Source organism: Rhinolophus ferrumequinum, chromosome 11, assembly GCF_004115265.2.
Source record: "Rhinolophus ferrumequinum isolate MPI-CBG mRhiFer1 chromosome 11, mRhiFer1_v1.p, whole genome shotgun sequence".
NCBI lineage: Eukaryota > Metazoa > Chordata > Mammalia > Chiroptera > Rhinolophidae > Rhinolophus > Rhinolophus ferrumequinum.
In genome coordinates this window covers 25528219-25551850 of record NC_046294.1, presented here as the reverse complement: position 1 = coordinate 25551850, position 23632 = coordinate 25528219, and the positions used below count along the sequence as shown (strand labels likewise).

Genomic DNA, 23632 nt, shown 5'->3' with positions numbered 1-23632 from the left:
TAAGTCCTGACCTAGTCTGTGTCCCCCAAGGTTCGCCCTCCACCACCTCTTCCCTGCCTTCCCCTAAGAAGAAGGTTCTGGGGGAGGGGGGAGAAAAATAGAAAAGTAATTTCTTGTTATAAATATCTAGAGGTAATTGTGTTACTGGTGTGAGTTGTTAGGGGCTGTAAAAAGATACAACGGCACCGTGGGGAGCTCAATTGGGAAGAGAGAATTACAATAAAGAGCCTATTCAGAGGTTTGAAAAAGGGAGAGAGGGAGAGAGAGAGAGAGAGAGAGAGAGAGAGAGAGAGAGATAAAATAATTAAATAGTCACTGCATCATTTCTCCCTGTTAAAAAAACAAAAATATTCATTTTTTCCTGTTTTGCCTATTTTGATTATTAATTTTGCCTGCCTGAAAGAAAGGAATTCCAAGAAGCACGTTTTTTTTCTCTCCAAGGCCATTCATGGTCTAATTTATTAAATAGCTAAGAGGCAGCTTAAATCCATAAAAAATAAACTTAAGAAGGGGACTTTTTACCAGCTTCCAAATGCAGCCTGGTAAATATTGGAAATGGCAGAGGGCTACCTAGATATCCCTAGCTGGGTTGGTTCTCAAAGCTTCACTCCCAGTTTTATAGTCCCCATGACCATAGTCATACCCTGGCCGGGCAGAAACCCCCAAATTCAAGCAGAATTTGTCCTCTCTACCCTCAAAATGGGACTCTGCAAAGAGATAGCAGGCAGGGAAAGGGGTAGGGTAATTCCCTTAGAACAGGTAAAACTTCTTGAACTCCTCTCTGTAACCCACTCTGTACTCAAGCACAACTGAATGCCCCCATCCTGGCCAGCACATTCTTGAGGGCATTTTTAAAAATTCAGGAGCTGAGTCCAGAGAGTACTAACCAATTAATTTTCGAAGCATCTGGGAAGGTGGAAGCATTTCAAGTTCCGGTTCTGCTCCATTCCCACCCCCTTCTCGGCTAAGAGGCTATCTAATTACTTAAGTAATTATTAACACTTAGTGCAAAAGCAAGCCGGGACCCGGGGCACACTGACTTCCGGAAGCAGTCGTTCGGGAAGAGGCTAGGACCCCCCCCCCCACTCAGACACAGCCAGAGCTCCCCACCCAGCTCAGCCCGGGGCTTTCTAGAGCCACGCCAGGTACGAAGGAGTCTCCAGACACCTGAAAGTCACCAAGGCCCTGGTCCACTAGGCCACTGCCTCCCCCATCCCCAACACTAGCCTCAGCTTTCAATTACTGTTGTCCTAAAGACTTAATTCTCAAAATCCAACCCCAAACTCCTTAGCTTCAGTGAAGAGCAGAGCTTACTTTCGGCCCTCCCGGCCACCAGCCAAAGAGTAATTAGCAATTAAGATGACAAAGTTTTACTCTCTAGGGCCAAATAAGATAACTAATCAAATTGCCTTCAGACGTTTGCAAAGGTCACCGGCTATAAAACAAAACAAAACAAAAATGTAATGTCCATGGCAACAACTGTTATTTCTCCTCCGTAAACTGTGAGGCTTTCAAATTATTTGCTTTTTATTTCATTTTCTGCTCCCTTCCCCTCCTCAATCTCCCCAAGTTCGAGTTAAACCTCCAAAATGGCTTAGGGAGCTTTGTAGAATATGAGAGAAAAGGATACCACACTCACTTTGTTTCTAAACTTTCTAGAAATCACTCAAGACTGGAGGGCCGGGGTTTAGCACTCAAAAAAAGAAAGCATTTCCACTTGAAATTCAACTCCATTTCCCCCCAATTACACTTGCTAAAATTCAGGGCTATTATGGTGCAGGGAGACTGAGGAAATCTGCACAGGGAAAGAGGCAACAACTTTATGAACTTTGAAAAGACACTTTTCCTCCTGGGGTCTTGCAATCAATCGGAAAGCTCTCAAATTACTCAGACTAATTAGCTGGGAGACGATGTGATCAGATGGAGAAAGCCAATGCTTTCATATTGATTTTTTTAAGACTCACCAAAAAAAAAAAATCGGGATTTGGATAGACAAACAAAACAAAACAAAAAAGCAATCCACCTTTCCACCTCCAAACTTGTTGAAATGGCAACACCGGGTGCAGCTTTGTCAAAGAAGGCAAGGAAAAATACCCACCGAGCGCCGGGGACTGGAGAACAGGGAAGACCCCAGCTTTCGCAGGGCGAGGGCGAAGGTTGGGGGAAGCCTGGGGAGTAGAGTTTTCAAGTTCCGAGCTCTGCGCTCAAGTTAGGGGCAAGAGCCTGGGGGCTTGATGGAAGCTGACAATCCTTCCTTTGGCCTCTGAGCTCCCTCCGAGCGCGCGTTCGTCCGCTTTGGCCTGGTGGCTTCCTTCCCGGCTCCCGCTCACTCGCTCTTTCTCTCTGCCTCCAGCGTGCGATTGCCTTGCGGGTGAACTCTGCTCCGGCTGGCGGCAGGCGCGGTGCCCCTCGGTGCTCGACAGCCAGCGGACTTCTGTACCCGGGCCGACTGCAGCACAAAGCCGGAGGTCGGACGAGCGGACCGCAGCGCGGCAAGCCGGCTCCCTCGCGGCTTCCTCGGCACGCCCGATCTCTGCGTGTTCGCTGGGCCCTCGGCTGGACAAAGCAGCCGGCGGCGGCTCGTTCCTGCAGCCGTTCCCGGGTCTGGGACACCGCAGAGCCTCTTCGTCCTCTCCCGCCGGCGGGGAGCATTTGGCGACGCTGGGGCCGGGAGCCCCGGCTGCTTTTGCGCCCGGAGCCTCGGTTGTTTCAGCGAGCTCAGCCCGCGCTGGCGCTGGGGGTGAGCCGGCCGGCCGCCCCGAACCCTGCGCCGCTCCCGCTCGCCGGCCGTCGCCCTCCGACGCGGGCTTTCGCTGGAAGTACAAAGTTTGGGCTCCTGCGTGGAAACTTCTCCGGCCCAACTCTCCCGGCGTAGCAGTGGGGGAGGGGACCGGCGAGAGGGGAGGAAGGAAGGGGGAGGAAGGGGGAGACCTGCCTGAATATTGCAATAGAATGATGCGAGAAGAAAGCAGCGGACTCACCTTTATGAGGCATCCTTTCTCGTCAAAGCTCCTGTCAAGAGTTTTGTTTGGTTGGGGTTTTTTGGCTGTTGTTGCTGCTTAAAGACCACGGTTTGAAATGACGGTGTTTTAAAGGAGTTGCTGGTAAGAGTTTTCTCCACGGATGCTTCTGGTTTGGTGTGTGAGAGCAATTCTCAGATCCCTGGAAAGGAGACAGAGATTGACAATAAAATGGGCTGTCAGCGGCTGGAGAATGAGAGATAAAGAGTGTGGGTGAGAGAAGTGGCTGCAGCCAGCACACCTATGCTGATTGGTGATGGCTCAAGTGTGTTAATGTGTGTGTGCCGGCGCCCGGCCTCGCCTCCACCGCTCCTCACTGGCCCATTAGCGAAGCCTGACCTCTGTCATCATCCTCCAGCAAAACACTTCCTCCTGCGCCTGAACCAGAGCGGGAAATGAGGCCGAGCCACGGTTCGCTTTTCAAACCCACTAATCACTCCGCAACATGCAAATGCACCGCTCGCTCCCACACAAAATATTGCTTTATGCAAAGCAGCGCCGGGGCCTCGCGCCAGCCGATTGGATGTTCCCTCTCCCCGCCTGGTGCAATTGGTCCGTTTGTTTGAATATGAATACACTTGTTTTCGGCTCCAGCGGTGGGTCCTGCTCCTCTCCCCGGCGCTGGGCCCCCGCGCCCAGGCTCTGGATCTGGCGCTCGCCGACATCTCTAGGCTTGGAGCGCTTCGGGAGTCAGCGCCGCCCGCACTGTGGCCGAGAACTTGAGGGGTCGAGTGAAGGCCGCTGGGCTGGGGGTCGCACCCACCACCACCCTAAGCTGGGCGCGGGACTCCCAACTCAAGGGGGGAGCAAGTTTCTGCATCTCTGCGTAGCCCTTTCTTGCCATGTCCAGCGCAGCATGGCCTGCCGCCCCGCCCCCGCTCTCGCTTCCCGCCCCTACCCCATCTCCTCCTGAGCTCTGGGACGCGGAGCACAGCAGTGGCCGCGCCCTAGCCCACCTGGCTGTGCAGTGAAGAAAAGGGACGTAAGCGGTACTGGGTCCCGGCAGCATCACTACGGCGGAGGCTGAGGCGAAGCCTAGGCCGAGAGAAGGCCTCGGGGATGGGAACTCGGCGAGGCCGGGCGGCCTTCCCAGTCCAGGCCTCCCGGGCCTGCCCATTCCCCCACCCTCGCCCCCCCCCCGGCCCTTTCTTCTGTTCTTTCTCCTTTCGGAAGCCGCGGTGCGCAGCGGAGCGGAGGCACAGCCGGGCTGGAGAGGCCCGAGCAAACACGCCACTTACTTTGTGTACAGAGGGTTCTTGTGAAAAGCCCTGAAGAGTCCTCACCAAACACTCACCAACTTCTCCCACGTGCCATTTGTTGACTAAGTGCGGCTGCTTTTCCAGGCTCCCGAGAGCAGGGGACGCCAGGGGGAGATAAGAGGGAGGAAGGTGACCAATGCTGGGAGAGATTCTGTGTGTGTGTGTGTGTGTGTGTGTGTGTGTGTGTGTGTGTCCTCGCCAGAGATGTCGGTGTGTCAACGTGTGTCGGTGTGTGCCACCGGTTATCTGTGTGTGGTGCGTGTGTCTCGTCACCACGATTCCTTTTCCTGGGTCTGCTCAGTCCACGGAAGCAGCTCCCCTTCAGCTGTTGCCAGAAAACCGGGGAGGAAAGTAAGTAAATGGCTTTTCTCTTCTGACCACACACCAGAAGTCCATTTGTTGAATGCCGGACGATTAGGACACACCTCAGTACACTCCAAAGGCGCCCCTTGGCGCCCCGCAGTTAAGGTGACAAGGGAGGGAGCGGCTGCCTAGTCCTGCGAAGTCCCGAGCTCTATCGGACCTTGCACGCCGTGTCTCCGGGAAAGGGGAAGTTTGGGAAGTCCCCCTATTCTTTGATGGGGGACATACCCCAGGACCCAGCAAAGAATAGGGTTGGAACAGTTGGGGCAGGGAGGCTGAAACAGTTACCACCGGGTACACTTAACTCCTCTTGACTTACGAAAAGTGCCGAAAGTCAGAACTCACCAATAAAGTCTGTGCATCCTGAACTCGCTGCTGACATACGGCGCGGTAGCCACCCCGGGAAGCTGAGACCGTGAGGACTGCAGGCTGCCTTGGGCTGCGGGCCTAGTATAGGCCTCATGCTCTCGTCCCCTGCGGGGACCTACTAACGCCACGACCAAGCAGCTTGGGCAGAGCTCAGGAAAAGCGGAGGCCTCCCCAGCTTGGGCCAGGGTTGGGGCCTCACAACCCGCTCACCTCCTGGGCCTGGGAACCGCCATTCCCGCGGCCCACGAGCACTCTGCGCCAGGAGAAAACAGGCCAGAAGCGAAGCAGGTGGCGCAAGGCGCCGGGGTCAGCGGCCTCGTAGGTGAGATTTCGTAGGACCGCGACTTTTCCCGATCCCGGGACGTGGGACTGCGGACCAAGGTCCCAGACCAGCGAGAGTCTGCGTTCTTTTTCTCTCCCTTTTTACTTCTCAAACAAGCATTAAAGAAGCTTGAACTCAAGTCCACTGGGCATAAGCGGAGGGAGTTGGGGGGAGGCCCAGATTCTGTCCGAACTGGAGGCGAATATCATTTTTACAACCTGTCAAATTAGCAACCGAGTGGATTAGCACCTTCTTAAACTTTGCCTCGGAAAGAAGCCGCCATAATCTTGTTGCTATTTCCCCCCTGGGCACTGGCTCTTTTAATGGGCTCCTTCTCCCACCCCCCAATCCCCAGCTCACCTCGGAGAAAAGTTTTAACAACAAAAATCATAAGAAGCGAGGAGCCGGGATTGAATGCCACTGACGTCATTGGTGGGGGTGGGGGTGGGGGCTCCGGGAAAGACTCTTGGAAACCCCTCTGCACAAACAAGAAACAAAAACGAGTTGGTTGCTTCCAGTATGTCAATATTTTTTGGAGGGGTAGCTCAGTCCTGAGGGAGGCAGAGTTTTCAAAGTTTAAGGGGAGGGGTGGAGAGTGAGATTCCCTGTTCTTTCTGGGCTAGTTTCAAAGTGAGTGGGGGTTCTGTTCTACTTTGTGGGACGCCTCGCGCCCTCTGCCAAGTACGTGTTCTGGGGGCGACGCAGCTGGTTATGGGTGCTGGGACGGAGGTGCAGCGCGTCAGGGGCTGAGGTGTGAGCAAAATTGAGACAGCTCGCAGGTCGCCATTTTAATTGTGGCTTCCAACACCACGGAGGCCCGCATGCTGCCCTCCAAGGCGGGGGCGGGGGGATCGGCAGGATCGAGCCTTCCGTTTCTGTCTTGCCTTTTCCCGCCTCTCCCCAAGATATTCCCCCCACCCCCCGCCTTTTGGAGCCTGAAGAGGACAGCTCTTCGGCCAGGTCCCTCAGGGGCTGGGGTCATCCCACCCGGTAGGGGGAGGCTCTCTGTGCGGAGACAGTCTCGCCGGGGGCTCGCAGCTCACCAGAGTGCCGACAGCCTCTGACCGGTATTGGTTGGTAAATGTGAGATCAGGCAGCATCTCACCCCCAGCGGTCCCAGGCATTCGCCTGTGCCCACTCCCTAGATTTTCGGTCCGAAGGCGGCCTCTGGCAAGGCAAAAACGTGACCAGTTTTCGGGAGATGTGCTTTCGGCGTACGGCTTCAGAACCAAGAATCTTCCACCCGGTGTTGTGACACCTCTGAACTGCCACTTTTCCACCGCCAAGCAGAGGCGCGGTGCTGGCGCTCTGGGGAGGGTGGAGAAGAGCTTTTCTTTGAAGGAGGAAAGTCTCCGCAGACACCTGCGTCAATTTGCAGAGCCTCAAGCGGCTCTCTCTTTGCTGGCCCTGGGAAGGTGGGTTCCCTCGATAGCAGAGCTGATGAAAAGGGTCAAACGAGCACGAAAGGCAAAGGCACCCACCGCTACCGCTCAGTTTGGGGTGCCTCCTCCACACGAGGCCTTTACCCCCCTTTCTTTCCCCGGCAACCTGCAGATTTCTAGTTCACCCCGCAGCCTCGCAGAGACCCGAGCGCCGGGAAGCAGAAGAGAGCCGGGAGCCGGCCGGGTAGCGCCTCCAGGCTGTGGTCACGCTCGGCTGGAGAGAGCTGCGGTGCCCTCGCCTTACCTCCCCTCCTGCCAAATGGCAAGTAGGTTCGGTCCTCTTCCATTCACATTAGGAGGCAAGCGTCTCTCTTTCTCTACCTCTCACCCAAACACTTTTTAAAAATCATTGTCCAATTGTGTTTCCTAGCCAAGAGATCTCCGGACTCCTAAGCCTTTGCTTCCCTAACTCTACATGCTGCTGTCCAGATGGGGACCAGGTTTAAAACTCCTGATGTGTGGGACATTTGAAATTAGTGGTACTCTCTGATTTTTGCAAATAGGGTTCCTAGGAAAGTTTGCTTTCCATTTTTGTCACTGCGACGGTTCCCCAACTCTCTTTTCACTGTAACCTCCGCCCTCAAGAGTCAAGAGTTCAGCTTCAAACGAAAAGAAAGCCAAGGCCACCTCAGTTCCTTCTCGAGACCTAGAGATCCCTTCTCTAAACAGCTGCCTATTTTAAAGGCCAGGGACCGAGTCTAGCATTTGTCCTGGCGTGGAGCAGGGAACACGCGGGCCGGGAACTAGGGGCTTTGCTGGGGGTTATGAAGCTGGGGGAGGGGGAAGGAGCAAATGTCATGGCTGGTTCGCTCGAGCAGCCAGGGAACCGGAGCTAAGCGTATCCTGACGGGCTCTTAAAATGACATTGATTGGGACAAGCTGTTCCCCACCCCAGTAAGAGTTAATCTGCCTGTTAATCAAGGCACTAAGGGGCTCAATGCGAGTTTTATTAGCGATTGGAGAATAGAGGCAGCAGTGAGGGATCAAAAGCCGGGATCCCACATATTTGTCAGCCCGGTCACCAAAAAAATAAAAAATAAAAAAATAGTATTTTCAATTAGAGAACAATTCGGCGCTTTTCATCACTTCCTAACTCAGTCTCACAGATGGTGACTTACAAACCTGGCCAGCGGGGAAAACTGAAGCCCGGGGGCAGCCGGGGCGAGAGGCGGGGAAGGAGCGGCAGGTTGGTTCGAGGAGTCCGGCCGGGAAAGTTTAAGAATCCTCAGCCTAGGCCCTTGAAGCCTCAGATTCCTCCCGAGATGAGAGAGAATGAAAAATAAAACAACATATAACACCACCAATATCCGTGGCATCCCTTCCTCTGGGTGAGCTCCCCACCGCTCAGGCCAGGCTCTGGCGCCGGGTGGTGTCTGGCCTCCGCGCGCGGCAGCCGGACCTGCCAGAAAGTTTGCGCAGCCAGAGGGACTCTCTTTCCATCTCTCCCGCGCTGCCCCCTTCCGCCCTGGAGGGGCGTTAAGCTCCCTCCGGTTTTCCTTTAAAATTCTAAAATAAATAAATAAGTAAACGCCAGGCCCAGGGGATATTTGAATAGTAGCTCGTTCTATAATTCAAATTACTTGAGAGGGTCCGAGGGAAAAAAAAGACCAGCCAACCACATACGCCCTCCGATTAAGGAGGGCACGGGAGTGAGAAGGCGACAGAGGAGGTCCCCGGCTTGCTCTGGGCGCGGCGCGAAGACTCTGGTCAGAGGCAATTATGTCACTGCGTTTTCTCGCCGTGACAGCCCGAATAAACACAATCTCCAATAAACATCTCTAATGAGGGAGGAGGCCCGAGGATGGCTGGGTTTGATTTATGACTAGAGGGGAAGGTCCACTTCCCACAGCTAAGTGGGCAACCTGATCGCCCCTCAACTCTGGAGAAAGGAACCGAGGAGAGGACCCAGACTCAGGTAAGGTGCTCGGCCGGGTGGCCACTTCTCTCATTCCCTTGCTTCCCGAGCGAGGTGGGCAGGGGTCGGCCACCGCTCGGAGTTGGGCAGTGGTCCCAAGCACCTGTCATAGGTGCCTGAGACACAAACGTCCTCCAAAGATGAACACCCAGAACCTCTAGAGAGGTGGCGCTAGGAGCAAAAGTGGGAATGAGGGGCGAGCTCCGGCCTGACCTAGAGGCCTCCCAACCTCCGGGCGGGTGCTTCTGTGCCCAGGCGTTCCTGGCTGTTTGAGGCTAACCTTCTGCAACTTTCGCCACGCAGAACCACGAGTGAGTCTAAGTATGGGGTCTTCCCTTCCCTGACCCACGTTGGAGAAACTTCTGGAGCCCGGCTTGGGCCATCCGGGGGCAGGAGAGTAGTCGGGCGCTGTTCTCCCCGGCACTCAGCGGCCCGGCCCCCCTGGCGCTCACAGGCTTCCCACCGAGGCAGCCAGCGCTGTGCCGGCGGTAACCCGAGCCCGCGTTCTAGCTCAGTGAGAATCGCTAATTATTAGGTCTTCCGAAGTGAAGCTCAAATCACACGCTGGGGGCTTTACGCGCTGCCCAGCTCTGCCGGCAGCATTCTTTAGTCCTCCGCTCCTCTCTGAGAAACGAACTCCCATCTCTAGGACTTTGTTTCCGTCCGACCATCTACACTTTGCAACCGCGGGAAACTTTTGCTGCACTTCGCCGGGTCCGCGACGGGGCGTTTCCACAAGCTCCAGGCGCGGATGGGGACGTCTCCACGCGTGAATGTTGTGAATTGTGATTCGGGGTGTTCTAGGTGCAAACTGCATCCCCCCCACCCCTGCATTTCTCACGGTAGCGAACGGCTTCTGCAGACAGTAGCAGATCCCGATCTCCCTCTCCCCGCCCCCCTTAACCCAGCTCAGCACCCAACTGGAAGTCCACTCTGGGGACTGAAACATTTTGCTACTTTTGCAGAAAAACACGCTAGGCAAAGACAAGACGCCCCCTCCTTCCCTATCTGATTCCGCCCCCTGTAACTCCCCTCCATCTTTTATGCCTCCTTTTAAAAGCAAAAATCAAGCTCCCGGGCTACTTGGGGCGGGTTTGGATTTGGGGGCACCAGTCGCGGGCAGCGGAGAGGCGGCGCGGGCCCGGAGCCGGGCGGGGGCCGGAGCCCGGGCGGTTACCTGGGAGCGGAGGGCGGGGAGGCAGGTGAGCCTGGCGGCGCCGGTTCCCACAATTCTCACCGCCGCTCGGCAGGGGAAGTGGCAGATCTGACAGCCGCGTTCTACGCGAGGACCTGCCCCAGAGTTTAAATGTCAATGATAAGAAAAGAGGGTGCTCAAGCAAGCGCTAACTTTCCTTAATATCCATGCCAGCGCGGTTCTCATTGGCTGCCCGGCACGCGTGACGTCATGGCGGCCAGAGTTGGGCTCAGCTCCGTGCCCACCAGCGCTCAGGCCCGGCGGGAGCCTCTTCCTCCCCACCCCGAATCCGGCCCGCTCCAAGCCCTGCGGTGGCCTGCCTGGGCCCAGCCCTTGGCTGCTCACGCCCAGCCCAACCCCAACCCGACCCGCTCTCCCTTAGGGCGTTGAGTCACCCCAAAGAAACTAGTCCTACTAAGTACGCTCTTCCCTCCTGGAACGTGGGTCCCTCCTCTCGGCTGGCCAGCTACCTTTCTGGGTGCCCACCTGGCCCCCTCCTTCCATTCCCGAGGGAGTCACTTTATCAGAGACACACCGGGGTTACACCGGGGTTGAGAGGGTCCTCTAGAGGAAATCGTTTTCAAGAGGAGCTCAAGGAGCGATGGGTACCCTAAAACTGGCTTATAGGCTTACAAGTCACCAGCTAGGCACAGACGGGGATCCCGGGAAAGAACGAGCGAGAGCGATTGCTTCTCTTAGGCTAGGCCAAAATCCTCTCCAGGCCTGCTGGTTTTTTCTGAGGGGAGCCACAAACGGCACCCTCCGCTGGCTTCTCGCGCCTCCTTGGGTTGAAAGGCTCCAGTCACGTAGAAAATGTAGGTGATTTTATTAATCTTTGACTTGGGGGGTTAACTATTGACTCTGTGGCCTAGAGGAGGAAAATAGGAAAGTCCCAAATTCTGAAGTCAAGATTCCCCTTCCCGGGGCCCAGGAAACCACAGAAATTGGGGCGGGGTGGGCAGGATACTGACCTGGTGGTCTGTGCTTGTTTTCCCCTTACACCCAATGTGGATTGGGAGATACGTAATTTAGTCGAGCCGGGCATCTTGGGATGGGGACCTAAACCCGCGTTGTGATTCCCGGGTCTCTCCCTCCTCAACAGGGGAGGAGGCTTCTCAATGTCCATTCCCTTCGTTCTCAGCCTCCATCCGAGTCTCCAACTTGGAAGTGACAGAGGTCCGTCAGGGAGAGCCAGGGACGCTTGACGAGGTGGCAGGAGGGGAAGTGGTGGGGCGTGGATTGGCTTTTAAGCAGCTCGTGGGACGCCTAGCCCTGGTAGACCCGGGCGTGTGTTTCTTGAGGCTAGGAGGTTGACGCCTCGGCGGCAGGAGGCTCCAGGACCAGTTCCTGTTCGCCTTGCTTGGGTGGGTGCGGCAAAAGGAGAGCGGAGCACAGATGGCGCACGAGAGGTCGAGAGGTTCCCGCTCCCGCCCCGGGCACACCTGGACAGGTGTGGGGCTTCGCAACCAGCCGGGAGGAGGCTCCAGGCAGTCTGCCTACTCGCTCCTCTCCACTGGGCCAGCCAGCTCCCTGACTTGATTTTTTTTCCCTCAGCCCTTCGAGGCCCTGAAGGCAGGATAGAAGTGAAGAGGAGAATGGGAGAATAGACAGAGTGGTCTAAGCGTGGAGATCTTCCTTATTTACAACCGGTACCCACTATTTCTCCCCATCCCAACCCTCAGGTCTTCCAGTGTCAGGGGCCAGGAACATCCATCCTACCGCCCTCCACTCTCATCTGAGCCAGAACCCTGCTGTGGTCCTGTCTCCCCAATCCCAGCACTGCTGGGGAGTGGTACTCAGAGAGGTGTTTGCTAGGGTTTCTCCACCGCCACCAGCCTTCTCTAGTGACCTAGTTTCTTGGCAAGAGCCCTAGCTCTTCTCCAGGACCTGGTCCAGCTTTCGGCCCCAGATGTCCGAGGTCTCGCCCGCTCCAGGGTTTGCCTTACAGTTTGGACTGCGTGTAGGCCCCGGGGCTGAGCAGGCCTCCTTAGCTCCGTAGTTGGTGTCACCAGCTCTCTCCCCACCCGCACCCTCTGTCCCGAACGGAGGCCGCCGGGAAGGCTGCTCCGTGATTGTTTGTAGTCCGGGCCATTAAATGTGTGCGGATCCCTGCAACCCGGCAGGGTGCTCAAGAGCGACGCTGGAAACGCCACGGCCCGGGCCTTCTTATCTGCCTGTCAATAAAGGGCGCGCTTGGGAGGCGCGGGAACGCGGGGCGGTGGAGGCGAGGCCTGGCTAGGCCCTTCCGCGCTCCGGGCCAACGCAGGAGCCGCTCTCCATTTGCCCCGGGCACAGAAGACTGGGCGGGAGGAAGCTTGCGCCGGGGTCGCCACGGGGGAGGGTGCAAGTTCAGCTGCTGCCGAAGATTGGTCTCCGGATAGCTCTGGACCCGGGAGCCTGCCACCTGCCTAGGGGGCGGCTGGGCCCGGCCCGGCCCATAGTAGTGCTCAGCCTGCGAGGCCCGGCCTTGCCCCGCCTGGGCAGAGGCCGACTCTCTAGGCCGCATCTCCCAGCAGCGCGGGCGGCTCCGGGGCGTCATCGACGACTCGTAACACAGGGATGCGGAGTGCAACAGGAGGCGGGCTGTACGTGGGGTGAAAAGGTCCAGAAACAGGAATCCCCCGATACCTAGGGCAGTCCCAAGCTCTGGTTATTCACAATAGCAGTGAGTGAGCTTGGCAGCCGCCGGGTGTACGGGGGTTCCCTGGCCTAGGACTGCCGGGAAGCCCAGAGCTTCCCCTCCAGCTCACCAAGGCGAGGTGGGGAATGGGGAAAGTGTGAGGGATCTGAGATAGGGGGTAGGAGTGGAGGGGAGTGGAGGAAGGGAAGGAGAAGAATGGTTCGAGAGCAAGGCTTGAATGGAAGGAGAAAGGGACGGGAAGATAGATCCGTCCTGGGCTTGAACTGTAGCTGATATATGTAGTTCTTGTCCAAAGTATCTCTCTCTCTCTCTCTCTCTCTCTCTCTCTCTCTCTCTCTCTCTCTCTCTCTCTCTCTCTCTCTCTCTCTCTCTCTCTCTCTCTCTCTCTCTCTCTCTCTCTCTCTCTCCTTTATGCAAATAAAGCAGCTTCCAGACTGGAAGCCTCTCCTCCAGGATCTGTGCTACAGGGTGGGTGGGAATTGATTTAGTATTTGTCTTTTCACTGAGAATGGATCTGGCCATTCTAGAAACAATTGAAAGTAAAAAATGGATTTTTCCACTTAAGTATTTTAATTTCATTTTACTAAGTCTGGACATATTCCATCCTGTTAACTTCTATTTTTAAAATTATTCCTGGGAGGGTACTAATTTATAAAAGGGTTTAATACAAATCTTTTGCATAAAACAATAATAGAAAGAGAGGGAAAAATCCCTGACTAATTGAGAAAAATACTGTGTATTGCATTATTTCAAATAGCTGTACAAGACAGAAATCCATATATTAAACTTAACGGGCAGTGCATTTGGCTCTTGCTCTTTCTTCCTTCCCCTTCACTTCCTTCTCCTTAAATGGCAAGCTTTTTAAAACAAGATTTTGTTTTAAATAAAAACTGGAGGAATGTTTTGTGAATCTGAGCATTAAAAAAGGAAAATATTTAGCGAAGTTAGTATTTGCCATTTCTTCACTCAGGTCTAAAAGACTGCATAATGGCATGGTTATATGCAGTATTGTGGTATCTCTGCTGTTCAATTATTTTCCTGCTCTCATTCAAAGAAATATTTCGGTTCCTCTCCTGTCCATTCTATCCCATCATAAAGTTTTCCTGGACATTTGGGAAAATCTCCGAATCCTTCCAGTTTGCTTTCCCACTAAGAAAATCCTGATTACAATCAATTTGAGAAAACTCTGCTTTTCCTTTCCTTCTCAACATTTTCATGTGAAGTCAGTCAGTCTATGGCACCATGTTTGATTTCTTTCTTTCCCTTGCCTGGGTGGGGACAGAGACATTAGCTGAATTCCCTAAGGGTGATTGGATGCAATTCTCTGAAAGTAGACAGGCACGTCCTGGATGTTAGAAATTCACTTTTTCTCAACGTGACAAGGCCGCCTTCGATCTACAATTGTATTTGAATGGGCAATGAGCGGAAAGATCTCTCATCATTAAGCCTGCTTCTACTTTAGCAAAATAAGGAGAGCCTCATTTGCACACAAATGCGCATAAAACTGGGATTCCCTGCAACTCTTTAATAAAAAGGGATGGCTGCGTAATTTAAACTGGAGGTGAGAAGGCAGAGAGAGAGAGAGAGAGATGGGGGTTTCAAAGGCATCCCCCTTCCTTCCCCCAAAGGACCATGTGATTGAGTTGACTTTTTTTACTTTAAATCTTAAATAAGATGTGAGTTGTAACAAGAGGATTGGCACTTACTCTGTGACCCTTATAATTGGATTAAATATAGACTGAGACATACAAAAACACACCAAGATTGACACCTGCCAACTGGACTTCATTATGATTGATTGTGATGCTTCGTGCTGGCAACAATAATGAAATAAATTGTACGGATAAAACAGCACATTTGTCATTTCCGTGCCATGAGTGAGGAAGTCAACGAGTTAGGCAAGCTGTTAGCTGACAGGCGCAAGCGGGAGGCAAGCTAAAGAGATAAATAAGGATTCCAGGCATTGACAGGACAAATTATAACTTGTCACAACCTTTTTAAATTCAGAAGTTTTCAATTAACATATATATCGCTGTTACATATAAGATAAGGGGGGCCCCCGACCTAAACACAAGGATACACAGGGACACGCCTCACCTCACCAACAGCTTGGGCACCTAGGCCTCTCCTTCTTGGTTCTCAGGTGAGCTCTGGAGTGCACCCACCAGCCACGAGTGCCCCGCCAGTCCACAGGCGCTATGGGCCTCGGTAAGGTGGGTGATGGTGTGTTAAGCTAAGGGGTGGCTCCTCCTTTTGTTTAGAAGCCAAAATCGTGGGTCCAGTACCCTTTCTTCTCAGAAGCAGAGCTCCCAGCCGAAGCGATAGCCTGAGCAAGGCCTGGACCCAAGTCTGGCAGGACCAGTGATGCTCTTTTTGCTTCCCCTCCATCGCCACATAGGGAGTAAAAGGTAAAAGGGACAGGTGCACCCCTTTAAGCCTCCAAAGTCTCTCCATCAGGAGGAAATCTGAGCCCTTGGACTTGGAGTCCATGTCATGGGTCCAGGCCTAGGCTGCTGAATCCTGGTGTGGCTCTTCTCCCCTTATTGCCTGGCCCGGAAAATAAAGGAAATTATTTTATTGTGCGACTCTGGAGGAGGCCACAAAACCAGCTTTTTTTGTCCCACCCAGGAAAAGAGACTACTTTTCCCTATTCATCCCTTGACTTTTGTATACAGTCTCAGGGGCTCTGCATTGGTCCTTGGGTAGGGATGAGCCCACTGGCAGGTCACTGGGTGCCCTGAGGCCAAAGTTAGGGTGATGAGACTTGAGGAGGAGCAAGGCTCTGAATTACCTGGCAGGGGCTACAAGTGAGAGGCAGCAGTGGGATTTCTGATGGATACACCTGTCTGTGGATGGAGACTAATGTGGGTAACATTTGACATGAGTCAGAGAAGGGTATAGGGGAGTGTAAACTCCTTAACTGTCTCCACCCCAAAGGACGCTGATTTCTCAGTTTTAAAGCTTATTCTCTACCCCAAGCTAGAATCTGGACCTTGCAGTATCTCTTGATATTTCCAGAACCTTTCTGCACGTGTGTCCTAGCCTCCCATCAAATGCCAGCTGGAACTTCGCAAAGTTAGTGGTGGGAAGTGAGCGTTGCTAGGTCTGAGGCTGCTGGGCCAGAAGCACCGCCTGGATAGGAGTGTAGGGTACGGAACCGGGACTTGTCCTCGTCCAGCTGGGGAGTACAAGTCTGCTGGAAGCAGGGCAGGTCCAGTTCCAGGCAGGCTGGGGAGGCGAGGATCTGGGAAGATACCCCACTTCTTGTGGATGCTTTGGTCCACTTCTGCTGCTTGCGCTCTGCTCCTGCTGGAGTCTCGCTACTGGCGCCCTCATCCTGGTTCTGGTAAGAACAGCCCAGCCTTCCTGTCAAGGCTACAACCTGTCACCACAAACACTCAAAAGAGTGTCAACCCCAACCTTCCGGTGCCTGCCACCAAATTAAACACGGAGAAACTCTGAATCTTTCCAAAGACAGAGCCCCGGAAGAAGGGGAGGGACGAAAAGGGAGGCAAAAAAAAAAAAAAAACAAACAAAAAAAACAAGTTACTTAGAATTAGTTGGAAGCAGCCGCATTCCCCAGCGACTGCAGCCATTAACATTATAGTCTCAAACGCCATTTTTTATGTAACACTATTGTTAGTAAATCAACTCCTCAGGTCCTCTGAGACGCTGACCCCTGGCAATTCAGTGAAAGTGTAATTATCTCCCCGAATCTTGGACAGATTTAAGAGATTACATTTCAACTAAATCTATATCAATGCTAATTCCCTCTGCCCTCCCTCCCCAGCCTGCAGGTGCGAGGCACGGGAAATGGCGTCAGGCCTCGGCACAGCGCTGCACAAAGAGGAGAGGGCTTGCTGCGTACAGGGCCAAAAGAAATGGAGCCCCACATAAAATTACACCTATTTTTTTTTTTTTTTCTACAAAACCTGGTCTTATATAGTAAAGTTAAACAAAGCAGCTATGCTAAATTAGCGTTACATAAAGGCGAGTTTAATGCTCGGTTACAGTCAACTGGTGTATCTCTGATGGCTAATTGTCTATCAAAATTAAAGAGAAAAGAACAAATGATTCGTTATAAGAAGGTGTTAAAAGCTTCAACAAAAGAACATTTCACAAATATAATATCGGCAGCTCGAGGATTGCCCGCGGGGTTGTTCAGGCCCCGGCCCTGCGCAGCTATGAAAAGTGGGGTGCGGGGTGCTATTTTCCTGGCAAGAGCTCATTTCCTTCCAAATGAGTATAATAAAAACCCGAGAGGGGACATTAGAGTAAAGATCGGGATTAGTCCTAATCCGCGCGATGGACGTGGGCTTCAAAGCCGACTCCTACTCTGTCTGCCTGGGCTGGGGGCGGAGGGCGCTTTGCCACCCCCCAAGGACACCACAGCCAACTCGCCACTGCCTCACATTCAGGCACAAGAAGGAGCGAACACGGGCTGTGGGTAGTTTCAACAAAGGAGAGCAGGCTGTGCCGGTTCCTGCTCTTCCCTGCCTTCTCAGGGCTTGAAGAAGACTGTCCCCGGCTCTCTGAGGGACGTTGGAGGTTAGGGCACCGTCCAGCACGTGCCTTTCTGACGCGCAGTGCTGGCCTCCGGGGGCGCAGGCTGCTACAGCCAGCCCACCCTCCTAGACTGGGGAGGACGCAGAATATAATACGACGGCCCCCTTCCCAAGGCGACACCAGATCTAGAGCTCCAGGCGTATTTGTTGTTCTAAGTTAATTAAAGGTGAAAGCAACCAAAATGCGCGCACTAGGCGCACGGAGGCAATTCCCGACTCTGCGTAGTGTGTCCGCGGCACCAGAGCAGCCGCCGAGGGCCGCCGGGGTTCGCTCACTCCGCCGGAGTCTCTGTAAGAGAATCTGAGGCTGGGGAATAAAACCCGAAACCAAATCAGGCAGCAAGAGCAACAAACCGTCTGGAAAATGGACCCACGGAGCCGCAAGAATGTACTTTTTTTTTTTTTAATCTTTGACCACTTGTGTCCTAAAGAAAGTGTATTGAAGATAATTGAAATGATTACAATTCATTGCTGCTTGACTTTGAATATGAAGTCACATAATGACATGCCCACCATACAACAGCAGTTTAATTTCCATTATCCGACTTCGGGATCCTTGCGCCAGCCGCCGGGGCAACGCGTCGCTAATGCAGAAATCTTGGCTCTTGCCGGCATTATTCATTGCAGGGACGTGGGGGTGGGACGGGATGGAAAATGGGTTTGTTTCCTCCTCCCCCCGAAACTTGTTCTGAAAATCCCAGGGACCAGTGGACCCGGAGGAGCCGACATCCCAGACAGTCACCGTCAAGGGGGCACTTTGCACGACGGGGCTGCGGGTGATGGCGCTGCCCTGCTGTCTTGTTGCCCTCAGGGGTTCTTGGACCCTCCTGGGACAGGTCCCCCCAACTCCCACCCTAGCCAGGTCCTGTGTAGAAAGAGCTTGGGCTAGGAGCCCTTCGTCAGGTTGCCCCCAAGGACAGCCACCCTTTCCTCTTCCTTCCCCCTTTCTTCCATTCCTGGTGAACTTTCTGCTTCTGAGCTGCTAGGTTCGCGCGCAGGGGGCCAGGGGCCCCCTCTTGGATTTGGAAGTTGCTTAGGCCTTGAACTTGCCCTGTCCTCCCCCGCGGCCACCCCTCACCCCCGCGACCTCAGGGAAAGAGCGTAGAAAACCAGGGTCTCTGCACCGTGGGGTCGCTGGAGCTCACCTTCGGGCACGGCCTCGGCAGAACCTCTCAGCTGAAGCCGCAGGGAGAGGGGGTGGGTGAGGGGCCCAGGCCTCAGCCTTGCGCAAGCGCCGCTGGGGCCCGCTGCTCCCTCCCCAGGCGCGGGGTCCCAGGGACAGATCCTGCGCCCCTCTCCGAGAAACTACCGCTTCTAAAAAAAAGACCATCTGGTAATTGTCTTTCTTTAGATCTTCCCTTAATTATGCTTTTAATTAAAGATGGTTCAAGGCACCGGACCACATGAAGGGCAGTAATTACAAATTACATTACAAACCCGACAGATGTAGCGGGATCTGCTGGGGAAAAGGTACCGGAATAAAAATTTGACTAAACTTTGGGATAAATTAATCGGCGGCTTGGAGAACAGCAACACAGTTCTGATTATGTAGGCTCCAGCCAGGATTTAAGTTTTGTGTCATGATTGTTTTCATATTTCTTTGACGTCTATTGATTTGGAGGCAGCTGCAAGCCTTTGTCACAGGAGAGAAGAGCAGTCACAATATATTAGCTTGATGGCATAACTCGAACCGGAGAGGCGAGGGGAGCCGGAGTGACGGGGGCACATGTGACCCCGCCCGGGGCCTCGCGGCCCAACCCTTACATTAACTTGTTCTAACAGGAATAATGGAGTATCACTACTAATCCTTGGTCAGAAGGTGCTTTTCTGTCTAGAACGCGGGCCGCGGGAGTAGCGCGGCCGCAGCAGGAAAGACGAGGGTGTCTCCGTGCCCGGTGGTGCCTCCTCGCCGGCCTCGGCCTCGCCGCTGGTGAACTTAGGCTGGGCTCAGGCCCCCCTCCTGGACTCCCAGTTCCGCACCCACGTCGGCGGGCGCCAAGATGGGAGAAGATCCACGGGTCCCAGGCCTGCCCCGGAGGCGCCAGGCCAAGTCTCCACTTTGGCCTCTCTTGGGGACTCACGATGGCAACGTCGGGGATGGAGGACCTGGAGCGGGAAAGGCGATCGCCTGGCGGGTGCCCTGCCGCCGGTTCGCCCGCCGCGGGCTGGGAGCGTACAGAAGCGTGACGCAGACTGTGAAAACAGAAGGGAGGGAGTTGGGTCATTTCCTTCGCTAATCATCGCCTCCGCCTGCTCCTTCCTCCACCCTCACTGTGTCCCCGCAGCCGTCCAGACTCGAACACGTGTCCACGCCAAAGTCTGACTCACTTTGAGCCAGTGGCTGCACTTTATGGAAAAAATATACGTGCCCATCACTCAGCCATCTATTTACAGCGTCGGTGCAGAGCCGGGGGAAGACACTCGGACAATTAAAGACACCCACTTACGGCTTCCTATTACCCACAAGCTTTCAGAAATTGATACAACCCTCATTTTGACACAAAATTCTCCTAATGCACCTTGCCGTAGAGGAACGTTCACCGGGAAGGTGTGATCCACCCTTGATCTAAACCAAGAAAACAGAACTATTGTTGCAGACCCAGCGGCCTGACACCTTTTCTCGCTGCCAGGGGAAGGAAAGTTTTTTCTTTTGATTCGTCCTCTCACTATGTTTCACTTTTCCTTGGCGTTACAGTTTCTGAGAGGAATGTAAATATTTTGACTAGTCCTCTGCAGGGGCCTTTCAAACACCAGGCACAATCATCTGTGGAATACTGTAGTTTTCAGTTTCAAAAGTTGGGTGTGAGAGTCTGTCTTGCTGGGGAAACCCATAGAATTAGCGGCGACCTCTCAACTCCCTATTTGTATAATGAAATGAAGTATTCCCTAGTGATTGTCCAAGTTTTAAAGACTTTTTTTTTCTGTCACGAGTCCTTTCCAATTGTTTGCAGGGAAGAAAAATGAATCTAACAGACCATCAGTGGGGTTGTGGCAAGATCAGATTTCACCGTGCTTTACTCTTACCTTTCTTCCTTTTCTGCTGTGCGCACGTACATGAAGTGTGCAAAATTGGAAATAATATTTGTAAACATCAAAACCCTGTTTAGTTCTTCTGGGTATTTAAAGTGGAGGTTTCTTTCTTTTCCTGTTTTAGTATTTGATACAAAGCTGATATGCCGAAACAGAATGCAAAGTTCACAGAAACAAAATTCACAGAATTCCAAGGTTTCCCTAGTATATAATATAAATAACATAATTACTTTTCATGCAAAATGAAGCAAACATTGCCAGGAGGCATAACACATCACTGAATGTGTTTTTTCCAAAAATGTATTCCAAACATTTCCCAACATTTCCAAATATTTCCCAATATTATAGTCTTAAAATATTTCTAAACATACACATGGTATAAAAACATTGATTTCAACTCTGTTTTTTGTTGTTGTTAAAGTGGTACTTTCTTATTCTTGATTTCAAAATACCTGCACTGTTAATGTCAGTTGTAGCCATTTTAGGGCCTGGATGCTCTATGAAGACCACCTATAATGTGTTCGTTTCCCTATCCCATTCTACTATAGTGTAATGAGTATTTTACATAAAACATTTTGGGCATTCTTAAGTCTTTTTTTAAAATCAAATACTCAACGTTTGTGACAAATAAGGCTGATTTTTTGTTTTGTTTATACCAAATTGACTTAAATAAAATAACGCATAATACAGAGAATTTAATAGTCCTATGCAATGTGACAAAAATGGTTGAAAATAGAAAAAAGAAATGTTGTTAGAAATGTCTATAATATTCCTTGTGATCCTAATTTTTTTGTGTGTGTGTATGTGTAAGGAATCTGAGTTTTTCAGCTATTATTCTGTTATCTCATTTTATGTTTCTTTTAGAGTACTCACCTATGCTGTCTTCTCTTTCTGTCTTTCCATAGCTTATTTGTGCACTGTTTATTTCAGTAAATATAAATTATTGCTTAAAAGAGTAAAGAATGGTTACTTTATGTCTCATTGTTCGCTCCTTACAATCTGCTCCAAAATGCTTTTTTTTCACAAATCCCATTGCAACTATTTCCCCTCAATTCCATGATGACAGTGAATGGCAAGTGCCATTCAATTTAGAGGAACTCAAGCACAGAGAATATAAAGATTTTGTTCAAAACTTCCCTCAACTCTGTTTTTGTATTTGGAAGCAGAACGAGGCTGAAGCAACATCAGTACACATCTCTCACTCTATATGAGGCTACTTGAAGGAGGTGGCTTTGGGGGTTCATTTTAGAAACAGCAGACTTACATGGAAGCATGTGTTCCTGAGAGACTGATAGGCTATGGTAGACCCCAGGAGGAATAAAACAACCTGCCCCTGAGTTGCAAACAAGGAAGAGTTTCCTCTCATTTTCTCTCCTACATTACTTTTTCTGTGTTTGGCAGCTGAAGCAGAGAGCAGCCTGCAACATTTTGCCTTGGGGGACTTCCTGCGGCTTTGCCACATTCCCTGGAGAAACTCAGAATCCTGGAATAGATGGAGGGATTATAGAGAGCCACAAACATCATTCTCCCTCTAATCCATCTGGGGCTGATGCTGTATTGGTAACAACCTTTCTGTTACTTAGCGGTTTCCGACCATTTCAATGAGAACAAATAATAGGAATTTGGTAGTGGAGGTGGGAGTAAAGTAGGGTCAATTGGTGTAGGCTTTTGGGTTGAAAGGATTGGTTTCTATTCCAAAATCATGGAACTAACATTTCCCACTCATTTGTTTCAGAGCAATTTCATGTCTCTTTTGATTATTGTGCATTAGGATTGGGGTATTTACCAAGAAATCTTACATTGTTCCAGGACAAGACAGTACTCAGTTGCTTGAATTTTGTAGCTTCACTTTGCTTGGCTCTCCCTGCTTAAAGCTACTATGTTAGTTAATAAGGAAGCCCATTTGCATTAGATAATAAGAATCAGGGACAAGACAGACACAATGCTGATTAAACAAGGACTCATATCCCACGTTGAGAGCTCTCTGATAACCACAGCCACAATCACATCAGTAGGTCAAGCAAAAATCTGAAGATAAAATCAATGTCACTTTTCTGTCTCAGTGACAGGCAGAGACCCACCAGAATTATATCCAATAAACCGTTATCAAGTACCTCACTGTTGTCGATGAATTCAGTTATGCTGTGGGTCCAATCATGCCCCTAGCTACATGATGATGTTTATGGCGTCCCTCACTTTGACACAGATTTGCACACAACAATATGCTAACAATTATAGCTGTTCAGCAACTGAATGGGCTGCTTTGTAAGGTAAGGTGAGTTGAGACATTGAGAATGTTCAAGTGGAATCTGGGTGCAGTGAAGGCTAAATCTGCATGAATGGGTGGTTGGGAAAATTGACCTAATCTCCAAACTCCTGTTCAGGGCCAGTTATATCAGGATTCTTTCAGAAACATTTATTTGTTAATTGATTAATATATTAAATAATTTTAATCTGATTTCTTTTTGAAAATGATTATATATTCATGTAGTTCAGAATTTTAAAGATTCAGTAAAATATTTCATGAAAATTCTCCTTCCTACCCTTGTCACCTAGTCACCCTGTTCTAAACCAGGGTAATGAACCAATATTGCTAGTTTCTTGTGTATAGAGGACCTTAAAAAAAATAACCCAACTCCTACTTAATGAGACTCTTTGGGGGCGGGGAAAAGTCTTGTAATCTGTTTTAAAAAGCTTTCAGATAATTCTTTTGAGTTGGACACCACAAGCTTAATTGACTTCTAGATGCCCTTAAAACACTGAGATTCTATGGAAACCTATAATGTAATAGTATTCATTCCATATATTCCCATAATTTATGCAGAGTGTTTTCAAAACCAGCATACTTTTTAATTCTCCTTAAAACTCTGTGAAATAAGTATTATTTTCCTGCTCTCTCCCCATTTTGCCAGAGTAAATGAGTCTCAGAGTTCAAGTGACTTGACCAAGGTAATTAGCTAGTAAGGAGCAGAACTAGGAAACATCATTTAAGGCCACCCAAGGACCAACATACTTTCATTTTGAGGCCCTAGCCCACAAAGTATCAAATAACAAAATATACCCATACTTCAATATAATTATTTGCTATGAACTTTTTTTGGAAGAATTTTGAATTTTGTTAGGAATGAGTTATTCATTTTCTTTTTATGATTTAATCTTTATTATATTTATAAATAACATGATTTGAGTTGCAGCTGTCATGTTGACATAATGTCAACTTTTAAATTCATGTAAACATTTGTTAACGCTGAATTTGCAATTTGTTTTTTCATATTTTAGAACTACTGGAGGGAGAAGACAGAATTCGAACATCTTTTCAAGCCCTTGAAAAGCCTATACGTTTTAGATTCTGTAACTGAGGTGCCTGTATTAATTAAGTCTAAGCTTCTGTAATTCAGTGGATTAAAGATAGAAGTTTATTCCTCTCTCAACTAACAGCCTAAAGCATATTATTTCAGGGCAGCAGGCAGCTCTACTTTATATTATTATTCAGATACCTGGGATCCTCTGT

At 51.0% G+C, this 23632-nt stretch overlaps 1 protein-coding gene and 1 long non-coding RNA gene across 11 annotated transcripts in view; one reads left to right on the top strand and one right to left on the bottom strand.

The window, feature by feature from the left end:
- Positions 1-10003, bottom strand: part of PAX6 (paired box 6) — a 34374-nt gene extending 24371 nt beyond the window's left edge. The window contains exons 1-2 of one of the 10 annotated variants that reach the window (XM_033119860.1): positions 9868-10003; positions 2982-3162 (exon numbers count right to left, since the gene is read on the bottom strand). The gene's annotated coding sequence lies outside the window, so the exon portion shown is untranslated. Of the gene's footprint in view, positions 1-2981; positions 3163-3261; positions 3474-3976; positions 4083-4258; positions 4469-4552; positions 4574-4987; positions 5359-9867 lie in introns of those variants that run through there. The other 9 variants (XM_033119867.1, XM_033119868.1, XM_033119870.1 and 6 more) reach the window with 9 other exon arrangements.
- LOC117030127 (uncharacterized) overlaps positions 8463-23632 on the top strand; it is a 141845-nt gene continuing 126675 nt past the window's right edge. Inside the window, exon 1 of the long non-coding RNA XR_004424329.1 lies at positions 8463-8690. This is a non-coding gene — a long non-coding RNA (uncharacterized LOC117030127). The remainder of the gene's footprint in view (positions 8691-23632) is intronic.